The 21,963-nt window shown below is 32.6% G+C and overlaps 1 protein-coding gene across 1 annotated transcript in view; it reads left to right on the plus strand.

Annotated features, from left to right (window-relative positions):
• Positions 1-21,963, plus strand: part of LOC114339583 (dynein axonemal heavy chain 1-like) — a 452,416-nt gene that overhangs the window by 349,737 nt on the left and 80,716 nt on the right. The gene's annotated exons all lie outside the window — the stretch shown is intronic.

Below are 21,963 nucleotides of genomic sequence, written 5' to 3' on the forward strand. Positions count from 1 at the left end.
CTAACGATTTATTAATTGCTCTAAAACCGGTTGAGATATGCAAATGAAATTTGGTAGGTTTTAAGTGATAGTTATTTCACGTTTTTTGACACACAACTAAAAATTTTATATTTACCATTGGCGTGCATACTGGTTATACGACCGGGTAATATGACCCGTATGCACGCCACTGGATATAAAATACATAATTGTATGTCAAAAAATGCGCAATAACTATCTCTTAAAACTCGCCAAATTTCATTTATCGAGCAAAAATGCGAAATAACTACCTCTTAAAACTCACCAAATTTCATTTGACATATCTCAACCGGTTTTAGAGCAATAAATAAATCGTCATTGTGTAAGAAAAAATTCAACATCCCGTATCTCGGAAACGAAAGATTTGTAGACATACGTTTATAAATCAAATGGTCATTATTTTTTCATGTTTTCCCATTCACGAATTACCTATTAAAGTTTGTTGCACTTATTTTGCCTGTATTCATGAAGAACATGGCTAGTTGTCATCAAAAAGTAATTAACTCATTATCCAACATAAGTGAATGAGTCAAAAAGCAGAATGTTAAGAAATGCTACAATTGAGTTTTAATTTCAATATTTTTTAAATGCTAGAATATTCCACAGAGTGTTCCAAACTTTGAGAAAAAAACACAGTATTGTTGTAACACCCGGTATACAATAACATTTACCTATTCAGCAACACTTTTACTACATCGATATTCTTAGAGAATAAGGCTATAATATATTAAAAAAATCACTAAAATTGGACAACAGGTTTAGGAGATTCGAGACATCAAAAATGACCCTTTTTTAAGATGTCCGGATTTTTTTGGCCAGGAGTGGAAAGCAGAAAAAGTTATTTTTGTCTTTTGTTGGGCCCCTAAAGATGATTAAAATCGAGAGAAAATTCAGATTATAGCAGGCAGCCCAAAAACCCTCGTTGGTCGTGACGTCATATTATTATAGTATTTGATGACCTCGCCATTAATTCATTAGGTGTGGCATTCGTTATGACACTCAGTTTTATGAGAATATTGCTGTTTTTGCTGTGGAACTCTAAAAACATCATTTTAAAAAATACAAAAGGAAATATAAAACAATATTAAAGAAAATACACAAATAATTATTTACTAGTAAAATTGTCTGTTAGAGGTTAATATTAGTATTAGTTTTAGGATAAGATACAAAAAATTATTAATAAAGTAAAAAATTGTAAAATTAGCGAATGGATTTAGTTTCGGCACTCATATAAATCCAGACAAACAAGAACAGTTTTATAATTGAAAGTTGCTATTTCTGAATAATATTTTAGTGTTTTTGTTAAGACATAATATATTATTACAATGACATAAGATAAATGTCATTATGAAATATAATGATGTGACTTCACAAGCGTTTGTCCGCTTTTTGGGTCGTTTGAAATGGTTTAGATACACAGAAGATTTTAAATTTGTATTGATAAGTTATTATGAGTTTTTGAGGCGATAAATTTTGGAAATCTCTTTTTTAAACAAAACTGAACATTATGTAATAAAAAAAATGTGCTGTTTAGTCCAGAGAAATAAGGTTTTTCTCGTGACACATCCCCCTCCAGGCCGAAACCAAATTTTTTGAGTAGTATGGACATCTATATTATTAACCTATATGTTTCCTGCAGCCGATTTTGATGATATACATAGTTATAAACAAATGAAGATCGAAAAACGGTAAATTATCGCTTTTTTCGTCTATTATCAAAAAGTTAAGCACTTTAAACAAATTTGAGAGTAAGATACTCATAAATCGTATAAAAAACATCAATATGGCATTCGCTGAATATGTCCAACCTTATTGGTTGCTTAGAAAATTGCAAAATAAATCATAAATATTGAGTTTTTATAAATATTCGTAACTTAGGTAAAAATTAACTTAGAACCTTCTTATTACACGGAATGCCAAGACTTCTTGTACTTAAATTATATTTTAAATTTCAAAGCAATTGGTCAAATAGTTTAAAAGTTATTTAATTTATTTTTCCCAAATTCATTTTATTTGCAACACTATAAGTCAGAAAATTATGAGGTTACAATAATACTTGTGACAGTTTATGAAAGAAGAACATTTATACTATTACCTTAATTTAAAATAAATGACAAAAAATAATTTTAAACAGTGTAAAATTATTTTGCAAAAACATGTCCATTCTTTGCTTACTTATAAACAATTAGAATAACTTTTTAACCGTTACCCGTAGAAAAATTATTTTTTCATATTTAGAAAGACTGAATTTTTATACACATTTAGAAAGAAAAACAACTGTTCTAGGACATTTAGGGACAAAGTTAGCCCCCCCATTTTTTTAATTCACATGTTTTTGCAAAATTATTTTGCAATATCTATAATTATTTTTTGTCATTTTTTTTAAATTAAATTCATACTGTAAATTTTCTTCTTTCATAAACTATCCAAAATATTACTGTAACTTCATCATTTTCTGACTTACAGTGTTGCAAAAAAAATTAATTTTGGATAAACAAATTAAATAACTTTTAAACTATTTGACCAATTGCTTTGGAATTTAGGGTATAATTTAAGCACCATAAGTCTCAGCATTCCGTGTAATAAGAAAGTTCTAAGTTAATTTTTACATAAGTTATGAATATTTATAAAAACTCAAAATTTATGATTTATTTGGCAATTTTCTAAGTAACCAATAAGGATAGACATATTCAGCGAACGCCATATTGAAGTTTTTTATACGGTTTATGAGTTTATTACTCTCAAATTTGTTTAAAATGCTTAACTTTTTGGTTATAGACGAAAAAAGCGAAAATTTACCGTTTTTTGATCGTCATTTGTTTATAACTATGTATATCATCAAAATCGGCTGCAGGAAACATATAGGTTATTATTATAGATGACCTTATTACTCGAAAAATTTGGTTTCAGCCTGGAGGGGGATGTGTCACCAACACGATATTTTTTTTCCTTATTTCTCTGAACTAGTTCAATATTGCTGATAATTTTATGACGCGAATTGTGACCTACCACAATATTATAACCATACTGTAGCGGTTAAATATTTTCAGACAACAGACTCAGTAAAACACAGGCCCAAAATAAATAAATGTATTATGGATATTTATAAATATATAGGTCTGGATCCCGCGTATGAAAAAAAATTGATTAATAGCAAGCTGAAAATTTGTTAATAGCTTAAGGGTGTCTAGTCGGATAAACTTTGATATATGGGAACACTGGAACAGGGGCAGTTTTAATTGTGGAACAGGTTAAAAATTTGGAACGGTCAGGCCACGAAAACGGTACATTTATTTTGTCCGATGACCCCTCCGTGGCTCAGTGGTAAGAGCGCCTGCCTTTGGATCGAAAAAATCCGAAAGGTTGTGGGTTCGAATTTCACCAGGGTCAGAAATTTTTCATTTATTATAAATTAATGAATGAATATAGTTTCTGTCCTTGTGGGATCGGTACTCACCGGAGGGACCGCAGACGTTCGGATACAATTAGCGTCTCTTTGCAAAGACAATGACGTCGACTTTGCAAAGTAACAAGACACTTACTCAACATACACACTACACATGACACTAATACTCATGTTGTGACTGGCCGAATGACATAAAGTCCATGCCAATATATAAAAAAAAATTGTCCGACAGAACAAACATAAACTATCCGAACAGAGATTAAATTCTCATGCAAAAATCAGACTGCTATTTATCACCTGTCATAATTCCTGTCATTTCACATATTCTACATGTTCCACTCATTAAAACGCCCATTTGGTGATAAATAGCAGTCTGATTTTTGCATGAGAGTTTAATCTCTGTTCGGAGAGTTTAAGTCTGCTTTGTCGGACAAAATACATGTGCCGTTTTCGTGGTCTGGCCGTTCAAAATTTTTAACCTGTTCCACAATTAAAACTTCCCCTGTTCCATTGTTCCCATATATCAAAGTTTATCCGACTAGACACCCTTAAGCTATTATCAAATTTTCAGCTTGCTATTAATCAACTTTTTTTCATACGGGGAATCCAGACCTAATATATTTATATAATATATTGTCAAATTTGTTTTATATGTTGTTCTGAAGCTATTTCCTTGTGGCATTTTTATGATTAATTATTTATATGGGAAATAAGCCACAATTAAAATGAAAAAAAATAATTTTATTAACGTTTCGACGCCCAAATCGGGTGCCGTTGTCAAAATACAAAATATTACTAAAATAAACAAAAGTGTTGTTGCTAAGCAAAAAAATTCTTCTAATAATTTATTTAATCTCACTCATTTATATTGGCAATTCAGACATATATTATACATTTTAAAGTAGAAGACTTTAAAATGATATTGCTAATATTTATGAGTTGCGTTCCTGGGACGACTTACTGAAAGATAGTTCATTCGATTACATGAAATTAACCCCAACTCAAGAATATATAATTATTTTAAAATTATTAATTTAATAATTATTATTATAATAATAATAATTATATAATAAAAATTATAATAAAAAAAAATTATATATCAATAAACATAGAAACGTTAATAAAATTATTTTTTTCATTTTAATTGTGGCTTATTTCCCATATAAATAATTAATTTGTTTTATATAATAGGATTAGTAAATAAATAATATACCTTTTGGAGTAATTTTCAAGCCCATTAGCACTAATTACGGGTACGCCTATGGCCGTATCTGCAAATAACTGAGTTTATTATTATAAACGGGACCATTTTTTTTATTGCAGCTTTGCCAAAACACAATGTTTTGGAAATAGTCCGAAAGTCTCTTATTTTATATAGCTCCTGTTTTTGTAATATGTTTAGTATAAAAGGTACCGTTAAAGAACCTCCCAAGAAGTTTACTACTAAGATCCTGTTAGGTACTCCACTCTATTCAAAGCGGGAATGGGTATGGCAATGTTTTATTGCTACTTTCCATTTCAGTTACATTTCAAAGGAGACCTTTTGGCTAGAGATGCATCAAGTCAAACTAGTTTAATTTTACTCAACAAACTTGACTTGACTTGAAAATCAAACTTTTTGTATAAAAAAGTTTGACTTGACTTGAATTCAAACACCTTCAAACAGTTTGAAAAGTTTGAATATTACGCAACGTGTTTATTTTCAATTTTAAATGAGACCTCCTACGCCTTTATTTGTTCAGTGGTGGATCAACGGTGGAAGAGGGGAGGGGTAGGGGTAATTCCCCCCCTCTCCAAACAAGGTAAAAAAATTTTTTTTGACAAATTTCAATAAACATAGAAACGTATTGGCTGATACGGTATTTAAACCGCAGACAGACAAATAAAACCCAATAAACGCGCCAGTTAGGATAATTATTAAGAAAGCTTAACACTAGAAAGTCGGAGGGGCCAATTTGGCCCCTGTTGCGAATTTAAGATATTGTAGTTTTTTTATTTGAGGCAATAATAATTTCATATTTTATGACTTTTAATATTTTGGTACAAAGCCTTATTTAACACAAAAAAAATATTGTTTACTAAATTTATAAAGTGGTTTTTCCAACAAATCTACCATAGGAGTCTGAAGGGGCCAAATTTGCCCTGTGTAAGTTATTACCGTTTTCTAGGAAATTCGACGAGTCTTTCTTTAAAATTCCTGTCGGATAGGTAAAATTATTATGTATGTTTGTTGTTTGTTTATTGTAAATGGTAAATCTACGCAATAAAGGTACAATTAATGGTGAACACGTTGTTTTGCGGATAATGGAATATCAACTGGGAAAATGCAAAAATGTTACGACAGATAACTACTTCACTTCGCTGAAATTGACCCAGGTATTGCAACAGAAATCAACAAGTCTTGTGGGTACTTTGAATCGCAACAGAAAGCAAGATTTTCTAAGCGTAAAGTGTGAAGATAGAGAATTTTACCTATGTTACCCTCATATTCCAGAGCGACGAAAAATAACACTTACTGAACACCAAGGAAAGAGTGACAAAAATGTGATTTTGTTGAGGTCGTTACACCAATCAGTGGATGTTGCTGTCTATGGAAAAAAACTTCCTGAAATAGTGAATTTTTATAGGGGTTACTTGGAACAAACCAAATATGGGGTTGGTCGAGACAACCAAATGGCGCGTCTTTATGCTACAAAAGCTATTTCAAGACGATGGCCTTTTCACGTGTTTTATAATACTCTTGACTTAGGAGCAATAAATGTCATGCATTATTTATTAAGAAGTAGCTGAAAGTAGACTCAGTCTTCGTCGAAAATTTATTTGTCGGCTGTGTGAAGAATTCTGGGCTCCATACCTTGTCTCTCGAAATCTGGTACTATACCCAGCAACACCGATTCTACCGACAACCAGTACCTACTGTTACTATCCAAAAACGAAAAAAAGTCAGTTCAAAATATTTTATAAAGGAAATCTTACTTCCAATCAGTGCCAGGGCTATAACAAGGCAATGCGTGGGAAATGTCAAAAACTGTAAACTGTATGGTGCTCCAAAAGTTTTTGATAGGCAGCGAATGTGTTAAACAATAAAACTAAAATATAAAATCAGATTATATCGTCTAGAGTTAATATAATTTCTTTAAACTGACTTTTTCTTAATTTAAAAATTTAGGGCCAAAATGATCCCCTCTGACTTTCTAGGTAGGTATGCTAATCAAGACTTGCTAGTGTTAATGCATATTTATACACTAATTTTTTTTAATTTAAACCCAACATTTGTAGCCTGTATCCGAAAAAAAAATTAAATTGTAGATATAAAACCATATAGACTTGGATCCCGCGTACCAAAAAAGGTTGATTAACAGCAAGCTGAATATTTGTTAATAGCTTAACAGTGTCTAGTCAGACAAACTTTGATGTATGGGAACACTGGAACAGAAGAAGTTTTAATTGTGGAAAAGGTAAAAAATTTGGAACGTCAGACTACGTAAACTTTCCATGTATTTTGTCGGACAGAACTTCCAATTAATTTGTTACCATTTTATTAAACTCTCATGCAAAAATCAGATTGGTGTTTATCACCAACTGGACACTTTAATGAGTGGAACACGAAGAACATGTCAAATGACAGGAATCATGTTGGTTAGTAATAGTAGTCTGATTTGAGCATGAGAGTTTAATGAAAGGGTAACAAATCAATCGGATGTTCTGACCGACAAAATACATGGGACATTTTCGTAATCTGACGTTCCAAAATTTTTAAATTGTTCCACAATTAAAGCTTCCCCTGTTCCAGTGTTCCCGTACATCAAAGTTTGTCCGACTAGACACCGTTAAGCTATTATCAAATTTTCAGCTTGCTATTAATCAACTTTTTTTTGTACGCGGGATCCAAGTCTAATAACTCTATGGTTAGTTTTGAATTTTAAAGAAATACCAACGAATATACAGCAATACTAACTTTTGTATTGTGGTACATATTTTCGAGTGAATTAGAAGCTTGGTACCACATGTCTTTTCGAACTGGTCCTAAGATAAATAAATGCCTTTTTTAATAAAAGAAAGTCATAAAAATTCCAAATCATTTTATTTTGAGCTGTCCATTGAAAAATCAAATAGTCTTATTTTATTGTAATCCTTAGGGGCATAAGCGTAACATGTCGCTTATCAAAATGTTCAATGTGTTTTAAATGTATTAATTTTTTTTCAAATCCCGAGAAAACTAATAAAAGCTAAAAAAAAATTAAACGCATCTTGAAAGATTACATTATTTCTGAGGGACGAACATTCCTGAAAACTGCTATAATGTTTATTTTAATAAGTTACGGGGGTGAAGATAGAAAGGAAAATTTAGTGTTATTATTATTTGCAAATATTTCATTCCAAAGAAACTTTTTATTTATTCTAAGAGACTTTCGGCCCTCGGTAATAACGCAATCTTTCATTCTGCGTTTAAATTTTTCAAAAATACTTATTAGTTTTCTCAGGATTCGAAAAAAATAAATATCTACATTTAAAAGTTTTAAATTAAAACACATTGAAAATTTTGACTTTTATGTGGCACTCATTGTATTATTAATTTTCTTATCTTAATTGGCAACTAACATGTGTATCTCGACAAAAAAGTATATCTACTAAATAAATTATTTTTCAAACTCTTTCAAACTAGTTTGACAAACAGTTTGAATTTTCAAACTTCTATGATTGACCAGTTTGACTTGACTTGAAATATTTGTCAGAAGGATTGACTTGAGTTTGACTTGAAATTAAGTCAAACTCAAGTCAAGGTCAAACATTCAAGTCAAACTTGTGCAACTCTACTTTTGGCTGAATAACTTTCCCTTATGAAAACAACCATTAGGTCTCTTGACTTCATTTTGCGGTATCTGTATGATGAACCGTTACTTTACCTAAAAACGCAAATAGGTCGTTTTTTTTTAGAAGTTGCCATGTTTTTTTTAGAGCCGACATACACTCACTTATTTTAAAAGAAAAGCATCGCAAAGATTGCGAATAAGAAAGGACTAGGTAACTGAGTACCTTGGAGGGCAGACGTGTGTCTCTAGTATCTAATATCTTATTTACAATGTATCTTATCTGAGTGTGAATTCACTCTATCATCTTCCTGATTGAGATCTAACATACGATTAGATCCAAATCACAATATAAGTAACTTCAGTGCTTGATTACTAGTTAAAGTAAAGTTAGATTCAGTGCAATTTAAGAAGCAATATCATCAGAGTTACTGTACAGACATTCAATTATCTCCAAAAGTAGAGCTAATCTACGGGCCATCTACCTCAAAACTTTCTTCGTCTGTGGCGCCATCTTTCTATCTTCCCTTATCTTTGGTAATTTTACCTATCTATCTTTTTACCTGTTTCTCTCTCTTCTCTAATCTACCTTCTGTTGTCTTATCTTTACCTATTTCTTCTATTGGCCCCATTCCACGTTCCAAAAGCTAGTTTCGAACCCACGACTCGCTTTCAACCAACCATCTGGCTGTCGTTCGCAGTGTCTCCATTGGTGACCTTTCTAGCACCATCCAAAAAAGGTTTCCGAGGTTACAATATTTATAATATATTTATAAATTCTGCCATCGCCCAAGAAAGCCCACGTGGCGGACGTCTGAACAAAATAAAATTATATTTACTCTTATCAAAAGCGTACTATCAATATTAGTAACATATCGAAAGCAATCATACTATATGGAATCAAGATATGAATAACTACATACAGACTCGCAGCCCCCTCTCGCAATCAAAACATCGACAATTATTATACACACAACTACCCATTCATCAACTCCGGATCGGAGATGGCAGTAACCGTTCACTGCGGTCACACGGTTGCCAGCGAAGAGTCTCTCCAATACAGAGTTTCTTCTCACCGGTAGGTTCCGGCTCAATCCGTCATAGCTCTGTCGTTTCCTCCCAACTCAATCCTTTGGGAACTGGGTTGTTACCGGGCTGGAGTTCTTGTTCAGTTCAGTACACTGAGTGGAACTGATTTTATGATCCCCGGCTTTCGTACACTCTCGGCGGCCCATCACTTCTTTTATCCATCGGAGTGGAGAACTTAGTGGAGTTGAGTTGGTATCGATGCGCATTCGGTCCTCTGCTGACGAGATGCTGAATGCTAAGCGGAAGGCATATGGTTACAATATTATAGTTGTATTAAAGTGCAAAAAGTCATATTTGTGTTGTGTTTTCTTGGAAAAATTGTTGAATTTAAGCCCTGTCGAGCTTTTGTTGGAAAGTGAACACTTTATGGGGTTTTATAATTGCTATTAGTTATTACTACTACAAACCTGAATTTACTTACCTATTCTGAAAAGTTTTCCTTTTCCTTATTTTAATGAATATTGCAATAAATCTTGACAAATTGTGATACTAATCGATTATCATCCTATACAGGCTGCAGTATTAGTCCTAAGAAGTCCAATAAATCATTTGTCGTACGAGATATGACAAAAATATTAAGACAAAAGATAGGACATAGTTAGGATCTTACTTTAAAAATATTTTCAAATCTACAGTCACACATATTGACAGATAGTGCAGTCACTGAAGGTTTTCACCTCCGATTTCATTGAACCTTCACCGATTTTCATTAAAATTGGTGAGTAATTAGAGGATATCTCAAGAAACAAAGGTGACATAAAGCCAACTTGCGCTTTTACCCTGGTGGTGGATGCCACCCCTTTTCTGAGGTGAAAATTATTTTATTAAAAATAATACCATAAATCTATACAGGGTCAAATTCTAAGCAAAATTTGTTATATTAAGAGGAAACAGTAGCGATCAACAGGTAGCGAAAACGCGTTCCAAGATTGCGGCTATAATTTTGAATATTTTTTAGAGATATTTGGCACACGTATTCGTAATATAATAAAGAATGGCGGTACAGAGCCCAATTTGAAAAATATATTAATATGTGGAAATTACTTTGCAATTAAATAAAATATTAAAAAAACGAGTCTGTACCGCCATTAAGAAGAACAAAAAATACACTTTCTTCAAATAAACTTTTTTATCCGATGCCTAGATTTTGTGTCATTTTGGAACTACTAATGAAATAAAAAATTTTAGTAGTTCCAAAATGACACAAAATCTAGGAATCGGATAAAAAAGTTTATTTGAAGAAAGTGTATTTTTTTGTTCTTCTTAATGGCGGTACAGGCTCGTTTTTTTACTTTATCGTACTATATACGTAGTATAGTATAATAGATAAAGTTATAGGATCGTGCAAAAAAAACTTTTTTAGATTTCACTTTTTTTCGACGTTTTGAGTCCCCCTGAGTCTAAAAAGCAAATAAAAAAAACATGTCGGAAGTATGTACGTACGTACGTACGTACGTATGTACGTACGTATGTCGCCACCGCCCAGCAAAAACTATCGGACCGATTTTGATGAAATTCGGTATGAGTAAGTTTAAAAGAATTTTGTCGAGAGACTAAGCTTTAAAAAAAAAACCTCTCAAAAGGGGGCCGAAATAGAGGGGTTATTTAGGGCCCATTTTTGCAAATTTTGACCGACATGAATGAAATTCAACTCAAAGTAAGCTCATAGATAGGTAAATAAAAATACGGAATTTGACATTTCCAAATTTTAAATGGCGGCCAACATGGCCGACCGCCCACCCGACACATTTCCCTACCTATCTAAAAACTTGTTTAAGATAAGTTTAATTTGAAAAAGCCGTTATATAGCCTAAAGATGGGACTATAAGAAGGATGTTATCGTTTTTCAGACAAAGTTACGGGTTGCCTATATTTAAGGGGTCAAAATTTGACATAAATTTGAACTAGATTTTCTCAAAAATAGCTCCAAGGAATTTTTTTTTTATTTTTTGATATATTTTTGATATCCTATCGTTAAATTGTATGACATTAGTGAGATTTCTTAACTCACCATAGGAGGGGAGTTATGAATTTTTTATAAAAAAATATTCGAGTGACCGTAACTTGCTTCTTAATAGAAACTAAAATTTGAAATTTTGCAGACATGGTATTTTATTATCTATTATTACAATAAATTTTACCAAAAATATGGCTTCCGGTTGAACCGGAAATGAATAAAAAATCTTATTTTTTTATATATGCCTTGTATATTTTTACATATTTTGAAAGACTGTAAAATTACCTTTCCACTGACATAAAATTTATTGCTGTAGCTCAAAAACTAGAAAAGTTACGCTAAATTGAAATTTTGCTATAATCTTATGTGTATCCTCTCTCACGCGATCATAGCAGAGCATTATTGTAGGGCAGAGGGTATTTGGCTCCGAATTCCATCCTACTACATTGATGTACTTGATATTTTCACAGTAAGTAGGGGACAGCTCAAGAAACAAAATCTACCCTATATATATGTACTACGGCGCTTTTATCTTGGGGCGGTTCCCACTTCTTCAAGGGGGTGGAAAATTTGTTGGTCAAAATAAGCACGGAAGTGGCTAAATAATCTTTTTCTAAGCAAGAACTGGTCTATACTTTTTTTTGAGAACTCAATACTTTCTGAGTTATGCGTAGTTGAAAATTGGCCATTTTCATTGAAAAATTTTTCGGACGGATTTTTTGTGAATACGTTAAAAACTTTGCATCGAACTAAAAACACTATATAAAACTTTTTTAGATTATAAATAATAAAGAGATTCGTTCCTTCGTAAATAAATGTTCTATTTATAATACAAAAAGAGGTATGGTAGGTGAAAATAGTTTTTTTTTGGTGCATGCTCAAATTTATGTATTTAACTTGAAATAACAGAGGAACGGTAGGATTTAGGTGTATAATGCTCCCAACGCCTTTTGTAGTGTTTGAAAAGGCCTTTAAAACGAGCACCGTTAAATGTCGGTTACTTACAAATTAAGCGAGATATGGTGCAAAAAATTATATGACTAATGTACTTTAAGGAAAAATGAAAAGTATAATATACATTTAACTCCCCATCCACCATAATTTAAATGCATTGTTTTTTTTTGCAATACTTTTTAATATAGTGTTATTTCTACTTTCAAAATGTTGAACGGATTTAAAATGAATGGTTTTTATAAAAAATGTGATCAAATTATAGAATGAATTTTTAAATTTTCTTAAAAATCTTCCTTTTCTCCATGTAATTCGAAAATAAAAATATTTCACCCCTGAGAAGTGGTGGGAACCGCCCCCATGATAAAAGCGCCATAGTATATAGGATAGACTTTGAATTAGTAGATTGGGCTACTCCCAAAATTTCATTAAAATCCATGCAGTAGGATAGAATTCGGAGATAATATCTTGTTCTTAATCTCGCGCATTGACTGGCGTAATCGAAATAGAATGAAATGCAAATGTAAACTATTAATTTCTCAAAAAAATGAACTAATTTGAAATGGAAGTATGACTATAATATTCTATTAATTTATGCAATAATCTATACATGTATAGTGTGTCTCCGAAATATGGCATTGAACATTTTCTCAAATGCAGGAACTAGTGATGCGTAGAACCATAAAATACTTTCAAGTACAGAAGGTGTTTCTAAAATATCAAAATAACGAGTAACTTTGTTATTTTTATAGAATGCCAGTATCTAGTACCATAACGATAATAGATCGGTACGATAAAGTTCTCGGGCGACCCTTCCGTCCAGCGTTTATAATATTGTATTTAATTACAGAGTAATTTCCACATATTAATATATTTTTCATATTGGGCTCTGTACCGCCATTATTTATTATATTACGAATTCGTGTGCCAAATATCTCGAAAAAATATTCAAAATTACAGACGCAATCTTGGAACGCGTTTTTGCTACCTGTTGATCGCTACTGTATCACCTTAAGTTATTAACATAAATCAATACTTTTTGAGTTATTAAAGATCAAAAATTTTATTTTTTCGTAAAGAAAATGCATGTTTTAAAGCTGTTTTTCACGTATAACCCAAAAACTATTAGCTTTCACAAAAAAGTTAATATTGAATACACTGTTTACACAAAGTACTAAACTAATGTTAATTCAAAGTGAGTTATAGGTAATTGAATGTATATTTTTTTCGACGAGTACTCAAACCGAAGTATTCAAGCTTAAATAACGGGAAAACCATGCATTTTATAACATATACAGTGCTAAACACTTATCAAAGTACTTCAGAATACCTAACAAATCAGCTCCAGAAGAAGTTAATAGCATCAAAATTAAGCAATTTATGATGAAACTAAGAGAACCCTTTCGAATTTTTTAAGAAAAACTGAAAAATAAAACATACGCCATTGCCACCAAAATTTAAATTTATAGTAATCCTTACAAAATTTTGTTTGTATTAGCATAAGTAGTGATTGTAACAATTTTCACCAGTTTAGAATGCATATTTTTGAAAAAAAGATATAATTTTAAAAAATCAGAATTTTTAAATTATCGTCATTCTCATTTTCTTTTGATGAAAACTATAAAAATACTTAATATACGTAAAAAATGGTAAATAACCAAATTTTAGTTTTTTCTATGTTAAATATTCTACTTGTTTTATTATTTCCGTATGGTGAAAAATAACCGAGACAGAAACGTTTAAAGCTTAAATTTTGCTGCGAGAACCATGTAACCGTGGCCATTTTATCTTTGATTCTTAAAAAAGCAAGGGGTTTAAAAGATTAAATTCAAGCCCTTCTTAATAGCCTTTGGAATTACCTTTTAAACCGTTTTTAGGTGAACCTGATATCGTAAAAATTGACGGAGTTATTAAAAAAGACGGTAACATTTTTTGGAAAAATTTTTAAAAGATAAAGTTTGAAAAATTTTTGGAGCATACATTTTAATGTTGTTAACTTGTTCGGAATCTCATTGGATAGATATTTCTAAGTGCTTTCACAAATGTTTAATAAGTTTATGTTATAAAATGCATCATTTTCCCGTAATTTACATAAGCTTAAATACTTATCATTGGGTCCTCGCCAAAAACTTATGCATTCAAATACCTATAACTCACTATATAGGTTAATAATAAAAGGTTTTTTTAGTAAGGAGTTTATTTAATTTTTCATTAGCTTCAATTTTGGTAATAATAACTTTTTTGTAAAAACATATAATTTTTGACTTATCTATGAAAAATAGGTTAAAAACATGCATTTTTCTTACGAAAAATAAAAGTTTTTGATCATTAATAACTCAAAAAGTTTTTATTTATTTTAATAACTTTATAAAACAAATTTTGCTTAGAGTTTGACCCCCTATCTAATTATAGGGTTATTTTTAATAAAATAATCTTCACCCCGAGAAGGGGTGGCATCCACCCCCAGGGTAAAAGCGCAAGATGACACCATGTCACCTTTGTTCATTGAGATACCCTCTAACCACTCACCAATTTTCATGCAAATCGATGGAGGTTGAACGAAATCGGAGGTAATAGCTCATATCCACCTTCAGTGACTAAGATTGGAACAAAATTTTCTTTTTTTCAATAGACCACCCTGTATATTTTATATTCTTGAACTCTCCTCGATCTTCTCGTTTTTTGTAAGGTTTTGCAATGTTACACGATGTAGTTTAAAAGTTAATCTCGTTTTTTTTTTAATTTGCTGTTAAAGTCACACCCTATAGAATTGTAGTGATTTGGTATTAAAAAATCAATTTATCTTCAAATGAATATACATATAGTCCGTCTGCTATAACTTTTCCCATGCGGTACGATTCACTTTCAATCAAATTAAGTCAAAACAGAAAGTGAAACGTACGCCGATGTGTGTAGTATATCGTCATGACCCAAACAGCACAAGTACATCCCTGGGACGTACCCGGGATGTACCACTAGGACATTCGTACGTCCTGAGGACGTACGTTTCAGGTCTTGGGAAATCGTCGGTACGTACCGAGGACGTCCGATGTTACAAAATCATCCGTGCCCAGGACGTCCGACCGAACTCTCCTGGGGACGTCCGACTAAAACCTCCTTGGGACGGTCGTCCAAAAACCTCCTTGGAACCTCCGACCAAACCTTTTTAGGGCATTATGTAAAATGTTTTCAGAAATTTTGGACATGGCGTTTAATTACTATTAAACAATGTTGAAAAAGTCTAAAATTATTTTATATAAATTTACTCATAATTTTTAAAGATGAAATCTGCATTTAAAATGAAAAAACACATACCTATTACCTATATATCAAACAATTTTTTATTAAAATTTAACAAACAATAAGACGTCTTTTTATGTTCCTTCTCCTCCAAATTTTGATAATTCGTTTACCTACAATCGTAGATAAAAGAATACATAAATTCCTACCTTATATAAAAACACTTATGCCATAATTAAAATCGGGTTTTGCTGAAGTATTGTATCTAGCTGTACAAATTGTTCCTCTGTTTGCATTAGAAAGTTAATCTTTTGTAGAATGAATAGAAAATAACGTTTCCTTCTATAACGGTTAATCTAATTCCTATCCTATGATTGGCCAGGTAGGGTTCTAGCTTGATATAATATGACACCGTTGCCGTATTCTCAATTTTTTCACAAGCATAACCACGTCACATAAAGTTACATTTAAATAGTTACATTCAATAGTTTTGAAGCACCAAAAAAATAAAGTTTGGAAAAGTAAATAGTACAATATCAGTATAAATACTGGATAGAAAAAACTCAAAAGACGCATTTTAAATCAAAGTTCATTAAAATTGTTACAAAAGAAGATAAATAAAGATCAACTGTATAAATGTTTTTAAATCAAAAGATAATTTAAATTCTTTTTATTAATGATTACTATTAAGACATTAATTGAAATTTAAATTATTCAGTAGATTATATTCAAAGTTAACCAACATTGTTATAAAAAGGAAGATCAACTGATAAATGAAGATAAACTGTATAAATTTTGTTTAGATTATAAATCTATCTCTACTTATATATTAATATTACTATTCTTGTATATTATACCATTGACTGGAATTATACAAGAATTGAACAATTAAAGTATGGCAACACTGCAAATGCCAAATAACTGAAGGTTATTAGATCCATTCCTGAACTAGTCTGGATTCGTAATTCCTAGGGACGCCGATTAAGGTCCCATTACATTCTGACTTAGCGGGACCTGAAACAGACGTTCTGGGGACGTCCGTAATCGTACTTCCTGGGGACGTCTGGATTTGTAATTCCTGGGAACGTCCGATTGAGGTCCCCATACATTCGGACTTAATTGGAACCTGAAACGGACGTCCTCGGGATGTCATTTGCTATCTGGGGAGGGGTGCCAAATCCGTTATGTGCATTTTTGCAATTTTTTTTATTTGGCAGTTCGATTCCATTTTTGCCGCTCTATCGATTGGTGTTATCCGTTTTGTGAAATTCGACCTAGAACTTGCACTTGCTTATCCTTTATGTGTTACAGTCGTTATAGGAAGATCCGTTATGTGTTTGAAATAATACATAACGGATTTGACAGTTCTTCATACCTACGTGCACGACGCGCGACGCAAGAAATGTGTCAAAACTACGTATTTTCCACATTCAAATCAGTGTTATAATAAATATAATGGTAAGTACTATTTATTGTTTTCGTAATAAAACTAAGAAAACACCTACTTAAAAACGACATCGCAAATTAACCTCAAATTTATCCTCTTTGTGTGCATTAGCATTGGCAGTGGGGTATCTAAACGTTCGATATTCTTCTACCGGCACATTGTTAAACATTAACAGCTGCTGATATCATTCATGCTTTCTATTAACATTTTTGTCGCAACCTATTAGATTAGGGTAAGATTGGCAGGATGGATAGTAGCGATAAATTAATGAGGGAAGTGAAAGAACAGTATATTAAAATGTGTAAATATTTACACACTTTAATATACTCTTCTTTCACTTCCCTGATTCATTCAAATATGTACAGAATTTACCAGTCTTTCAACGATAAATTAATACCCTACCACAGCCAAGAATCTACTGAATATTATATAACACCTTTTTATCACTGCTGTGTTTGGTAATAAAGAATTTCATTTCATATGTATTTTGTTTTTTACAGGAACTATGAGTTCTGCTTCACAGCGATCCAGACTATTGCTAGACCTAGCAGTAGGTAGAAGAAGTATAGATTCCAACATCCCTTCAACGTCAAAGGTATCAATTTTATCTGATGTTTCCATATCCAAAGCTTATGATCCAACAAGAAAGAAACATACTTTTTACGGTACAGAAAATTGCCAATCTGCTGAATTGGATCTAGTTACTATGAAAACGTCTCCTTCCAAGTATTCTCCATTTGGAGAGACAACAAATGAGGTTCATTGTAGTGATCAGATTGATGTACTTACTTGTGAAGAATCGGAAGTTATGGAGTTCACTTCAAACCCCCCACCAAGCACTTGTTGTAATTCAAACCATATATTGGAAACCGGGTGCAATAGTCACGTATTACCACAGATACCTACAGGTGAATTCATTCTAGATACACAGACTGGCATTCTCAAACTCGTAGATGTTAGAGAAATTGTCGACTCGAACAATTGTTACTTGGATGAAGTCAGTGGTCTATTTTTACCGAACGAACCATCTGAGGTACCTGAAAATTTCTTTATTGACGATAGTAGCGGCTCCGAGATTTCCGAAACTGAGAATATTTCCAAAAATCGAAATAAAAATAAGATACAACGGGTTCTAGGTCAAAAATACAACAGCCGTAAAAGGAAATGCATTGCTAACGACAACAGTAAATCCAAGTCTTACTATGACCTGCATACAAGAAGGTCTATAAAAAAAACAGTGCTTACATTTTGCAACCGCTAAGTCTGATAGGAGCTTTCTCTGCAGTTTGATATCAGAAGACAGACGGCAATCTCTTTTCAAGTATTTCTGGTCTCTTGGTACCTGGGAAGCAAAGAAAGCATACCTCAAAAATCTTATCCGCATGCGCCCCGTGATCAGACGACGTAAAGAGTGTGTCCCTGATAATCAGCATAAACATTTAGCATTCGACTATTTTCTTCCAGACGACGAAAATATGCCTATAAGAGTGTAAAAACTTTAAAATGAACACGTTAGACTTGCAGGCTGAAACCGTCACGGAATGGATCAAGACACTTCAGGCGGAACAACCTGCAACTGGGACAAACCAAGACCTAAGAACTAGACATAAAAAGCGAACGACCAAGACAATAACGACTGTGACTAATAATGCAGAAAAGCAGCAATCTGTTAAGGAGTGGTTAAATAAACAATGAAATTATCGATCGAGTTAGCAAATACAAATATTTAGGCACTTTTGTAAATGAAGAAAACGATAGCTCAGCAGAAATCAAAATAAGAATAGAAAAAGCCAGATCCATATTCACTAAAATGAAGAGAGTGTTCTGTGGAAGAGATTTGAGCCTTGAAATGAAACTTCGCCTGATGAGATGTTACGTACTTTCTGTGCTGTTCTACGGAATGAAGTCATGGACGCTGAAAAAGATTGATATCAAAAAATTGTAGGCATTTGAACTGTGGATGTATCGCAGAATCTTGAGAATATCATGGACGGAGAGAGTCACAAACGTCGATGTCTTGAAAAGAATAAATAAAGAAAAGAAAGTCATATTTACGATATAAATATGAAAACTGCAATACTTGGGACACATTACAAGAGGCGAAAGATATGAACTGCTTCAAATAATTATGCAGGGGAAGATAGCAGGAAAAAGGTCCATAGGAAGAAGACGAAACTCCTGGCTAATGAATCTACGGGAATGGTATAGCTGTAGCAACAACGAATTGTTTCGGTCAGTAGTTTCGAAAATACGTATAGCCCTGATGATCACCAACCTTCGGAACGAAGATGGCACTTGAAGAAGAAGAAATTTATTACCAAAAGTAAGCAGTCACTATACTGTCGGGCATACACTAACAGGATGTACGTTGAAGATACCTTCGAGAGTAAGGCTCACATGCACCGGATCTATCTTATTTGGTATCAAGACAACACGAAACCAAAATCTAGCAAAAGGGTCTTCTATATGGTATTGGAATCAGAAAAGGTTTCCATCTTCAAATCTCGGAAAGACCAGTGCGATGTGTGTGTTTCCTACAAAGAAGGACATACATCCGAAGAAGATTACAAACTTCACATTCTGAAAAAGAATGAAGCTATGATTGCTAAATCAGACGCTTTAAGCTTGACGGTCTTTTCAGACGTATTGGTTATAACTATGGATGTACAAAGCGTCCTACTGTGTCCAAAAATATTAGTTTCTGTTCAATACTACAAGCAGAAATTGCAACTGCACAATTTTTCTATATACTTAAACAACACACAAGATGTACACCTATACGTATGGCATGAGGCGAATGGTGGAGTGACGTCCAATGAATTCACAAGCTGCATCGTAGATTTCTTCAAAAAGCAAACGGCATATAAAAAGTTTATATTGATTTCAGACGGATGTTCCTACCAAAACAGGAACAAAGTCTTGGTGTCTGCTTTGGCAAACCTCTCGAAGACCCAAAATGTCGAAATAGAGCAAATAATACTTGAAAAAGGACACACAATTATGGAGGTTGACAGTGTACATTCTACGCTAGAGAAGAAATTCAGGCCACCAATTTATGCTCCTGTCGACTATGTAACTAAAATGACCGAGGCCAGACCAAGACAACCAAATATAATGTGCATTATTTGGACTACACGTTTTTCAAAGACTATGAGAAGGTTTGCAATTTGCTATCTATATTATTAATCCTAGTGCTATGCTACTTTATTATTGTTCTAACTAAAGATGAAAGAGTTTATTTTGTATCTTGTTTATTTTTCACATATTAGGTATTTACCTCACTCCTTGAGGAAGGATAAGATAATAGGTCTGGATCCCGCGTATGAAAAAAAGTTGATTAATAGCAAGCTGAAAATTTGTTAATAGCTTAAGGGTCTCTTGTCGGATAAACTTTGATATATGGGAACACTGTAACAGGGGCAGTTTTAATTGTGGAACAGGTTAAAAATTTGGAACGGTCAGACCACGAAAACGGCACATTTATTTTGTCCGACAGAACAGACTTAAACTCTCCGAACAGAGATTAAACTCTCATGAAAAAATCAGACTGCTATTTATCACCTGTCATACTTCCTGTCATTTGACATATTCTACATGTTCCACTCATTAAAACGCCCATTTGGTGATAAATAGCAGTCTGATTTTTGCATGAGAGTTTAATCTCTGTTGGGAGAGTTTAAGTCTGTTCTGTCGGACAAAATACATGTGCCGTTTTCGTGGTTTGACCGCTGCAAATTTTTAACCTGTTCCAGAATTAAAACTTCCCCTGTTCCAGTGTTCCCATATATCCAAGTTTATCCGACTAGACACCCTTAAGCTATTAACAAATGTTCAGCCTGCTATTAATCAACTTTTTTTTTCATTCGCTGGATCCAGACCTATAAAGTGAACGTGATGTACGTTGATTTTGTAATATTTTTATTTTGTTACTTAACTATGGTAGTTTATAAAATGGGGGTCAAACCATAGCGTGAATATTATTTGAAGTAAGGAGCTTTACAGTGAATGCTTATGGATAGTGCTTTGATATCAAGACTAATCAGTTGGCCCCTACAATAATATAAAAACTTTTGATTATTTTTTTATCTTCAAATATTAAGAGTGGTTCCGATTATATTTTTGCTATGAAAACATTGTGTAGTTTTTTTTATAATTAATCTAAGGCAATTTTCTTCTAGATTTTAACACATAGTGGTCAAGTTTAGCGGTAACTTTAGCTATGTGCAAATCCTTCATGTGCGTCCTATCACATGCAGGAGACTTGTGATACCGAAAAATCCGTTATGTGCAGATTTTGAGAAAAAAGATTCTGGTGCCTTAGTCTTTTGTTTATATGTAAAAAATTTACATTGGATATATGCAAAAATATATAATTTAATTTTCGGCATTCAAATTTTTTTCATAGGACTAGTAGAATAAAAATAAAACAGTATTTTTGCTCTCCTGAAAAGTTACCGTTTTTCACATAAGTAAAGGATTTGGCACCCCACATGACGATATAGTATACAGTATACAAAATGTATATACACATCGACGTTCGTTTCAATTTATGTTTTGACTTAATTTGATTGAAAATGAATCGTGCCGCATGGGAAAAGTTATAGAAGGCTATCTTCCTCTTTCTTGTTAATCGTCGTTGTTTCCATCCCATATGTAACACCAAGTCTTATTAAGGTCTTATATAGGTTCATATTATACTTAGAGTCTTGCTTCTCAGCAGATTTTTACCGTATAGATGTTTTTCTGTCCTTCAGAATTCTTTCCTCTGTTCTCTCTTTTCCGGTTTTCCCTATTTTTACTCCTAGTAAGCCAACTCCAAGTAGCTAAAGGTGGATACAGTTTCAAATTTATGGTTCTGTGTTATTAGATATTTCTGAGTTGGGTCATCTTTCCCTATCGCCATGTATTTTGATGTGAGCTGGTTTATCTCTAGTTCTATTATTCTCTTCGCTTCCTTATGTAGTTTTTCAACTGCAAGTGTTATCTTCGTCTTCGCTGTGATAACTTAATCTATTTGAAGTTTTTTTTTCTTTCTCTGATTCTG

Source organism: Diabrotica virgifera, chromosome 9 (assembly GCF_917563875.1).
Source record: "Diabrotica virgifera virgifera chromosome 9, PGI_DIABVI_V3a".
NCBI lineage: Eukaryota > Metazoa > Arthropoda > Insecta > Coleoptera > Chrysomelidae > Diabrotica > Diabrotica virgifera.